The 2,756-nt window shown below is 42.1% G+C and overlaps 1 protein-coding gene across 1 annotated transcript in view; it reads left to right on the top strand.

Annotated features, from left to right (window-relative positions):
• Positions 1-1,659: 1,659 nt before the first annotated feature.
• Positions 1,660-2,756, top strand: part of LOC109910658 (phosphatase and actin regulator 4) — a 131,641-nt gene continuing 130,544 nt past the window's right edge. Inside the window, exon 1 of the mRNA XM_048613206.1 lies at positions 1,660-1,680. The gene's annotated coding sequence lies outside the window, so the exon portion shown is untranslated. The remainder of the gene's footprint in view (positions 1,681-2,756) is intronic.

The raw sequence follows: 2,756 nt of genomic DNA, 5'->3' as shown, positions 1-2,756 counted from the left end.
CCATCCATCAATTGAGTTCTAATAATAAATTACATATTTGGAACATCCACAAGATCAAACCAATAAAAAACAAATTTCAGGCTAATATCAGAAATTAACTTTCACATGGATAGGAGACCGAGAGAAAGTAGTGAAATAGTGAATACTACACTAACTGAAGAATCACTTGGATAAATATGTGCAAATGTATAATGCGCAGGGCCCACGGGCATGTGCAGGGTGATACAATTAAATGGATAATTCTTTCAAAGAGCTGAATGATCTCTTTCTCTGTTGTATTTGAATTCCACGTAGCACAGTGGAGGAAACTTGGTTCTTTTTGGATTTAGTAGTGAGAAGGGGCAAATGGCCATCCTTTTTAATTATTATCATTATGTAGCCAAAATGGTTGCTCCATCAGAAAACAAAGTGTTTCTTGAACAGTGACTATGAAAAGAAATATTTCATCAGCTATAAATAAGACTTTCTTTTATATTGCATCTTTCACACTTGAATGTAGTACTTTGAAGTACTGTCACTGCTGTACTCTAGGAAACCCAGTATCCATTTTGTGCACAGGAAAATCCAGTAAAACTGGCAAATGACACATCTTGTATACTTCAAAATGGAGTCCAGTACATTTATTTCCAAATATGGCTGTTTTTTTCTCTATGGAGTCCATTGTAAATTTGAGATGAAGTAAACGGAACATAACCATATGATCTGTTTTTGTGATGTACATTGAGGGAGCCTTTATTGGTCAGTCCATTGAGTGTAGGAGTTGGGATGTTATGTTGTGGCTGTACAGGACATTGGTTAGGCCACTTTTGGAATAATGCATTCAGTTCTGGTCTCCATGCTACAGGAAGGATGTTGTGAAACTTGAAATGATTCAGAAAAGATTTACAAGGATGTTACCTGGCTTGGAGGGTTTGAGCTATACGGAGAGGCTGAATAGGTAGGTATATTTTCCCTGAAGCGTCAGAGGCTGACGGGGGGGGGGGTGACCTTATGGAGGTTTATAAAATCATGAGGGGCATGGATAGGGTGAATAGATAAGGTGTTTTCCCCAGGGTGGGGGAGTCCAAAATTAGAGGGCATAGGTGTAAGGTGAGAGGGGACCTAAAGGGCAACTTTTTCATGCAGAGGGTGATGCATGAATGAAATGAGCTACCAGAGGAAGTGGCTGGTACAATTATAACATTTAAAAGGCATCTGGATGGGTATATGAATAGGAAGGGTTTAGAGGGATATGGCTAAATGCTGGAAAATGGCACTAGATTAATTTAGAATATCTGGTTGACATGGATGAGTTGGACCGAGGGGCCTGTTTCTGTGCTGTACATCTCTATGACTCTCCGACTCTATCAGCAGTTAGAAATAATGCCATGGAACTTTAGATCCATGAGGAATGGCAGATAGGGCCTTAGTTCAATGTTTAATCATTGATAATATTTCCAATAGTGTAGCACTTCTGGAGTACTGTACTAAAGTATTAGGTTAGATTTTTGTGGTCAAGTCTCTGGATTGGGATTTGAATGCTCAACCTGCATCCTCACCAATTGAACTGGCAGCTGAAGTTATTTAAGACTTCATTAGCCTGTGAAGGATGGCTTATAAGTGTGAGTTCTTTCCAATTTGAAGCACCACACTTTAGGAAGTATGGTGAAGGTATTAGACTGGGTGTTGAAAAGATTAATGGTAATGATGAGGAACTTTGCTCACATAAAAAGATTGGAGATGTTTGAACTGCAGTCCTTGGGGGAGAATGTTGAGAGATTTGTTGGAGGGATTCAAAATCATGAGAAATCTGAACAGGATAGATGGAGGGAAATTTATCCAATTTCAGAGGGAAAAGCAAGCAATCATTAATATTTAGTAATGAACATTCTGGATAGATATACTGGAGATCCATTTTGTAGTATTCTAGATGTGTTAGTCACCACTTTACTCATTTTTCTTTCTGGGTTGGTGGAAGGATTGAGAACTAGAAGGCATGGATTTAAAATAATTGACAAAACAAGCAACAGTAAAGTGATGAATTGGTTTTCATACAGTAAGCTGTTAGAATCTGCAATGCAGTGCCTGAGTGTGTAGTGGAGGCAGGTTCAAGCAAGGCTCTCAAAGAGAATTCGACTGTGAACTGGAAAGGGAAAAATTACAGGGCAAAGAGGGAGAGCAGGGAGTTGCACTAGTTGCTTTGTTCCTTTAGAGAGCCAGCACAGGAACGATTGGCTAAATGGCCTCCTCCTGCAAAGTTCTGTAGTTCTTGAACCCAAGTTTCCTTTATAATTACACCTTCAATAAATTTTAGTTTAATATCAAATACCATCCTGCCATCAACTATAAATATATCACCTAACTGATTTTATTTCCATAATTATTTCTGTGAAACACAAAATGGACCGTTTTCTTCTACGTTTATTCCTTGTCCTACCCGCCCGCACGGAAGGCTCGGGAGGCGGAGAGTCTGGCGCGCTCTGGATGCCGGGAGTTGTGGTCTCTCCGGTGCCGGCCTGTGCAGGTGCTCTGGACGGGGACCGTGGCGGACTACAGTTCCCAGGAGCCTGCGCATGGCGGGGGGGCGGGTTGTTTCCGGGCCGGGGTGAAGCCGATGAAAGTCGCTCAGCAGCCGGGAGCTGAGCCCGGTTTCGCCGCAGGCAGAGGCTGTGCCGCCCAACAGGTACTTGCGGTGTGGGGCAGGGAGCAGGAGGCAGGAGTGAGCAGTTTGGAGAGGGGAGCCAGGATAATTAGTATTTTTGTTCGGAGGGGAGGGG

This window comes from Rhincodon typus, chromosome 27, assembly GCF_021869965.1.
Source record: "Rhincodon typus isolate 14 chromosome 27, sRhiTyp1.1, whole genome shotgun sequence".
Taxonomy (NCBI): domain Eukaryota; kingdom Metazoa; phylum Chordata; class Chondrichthyes; order Orectolobiformes; family Rhincodontidae; genus Rhincodon; species Rhincodon typus.
This window is presented reverse-complemented; position numbering and strand designations above follow the sequence as displayed.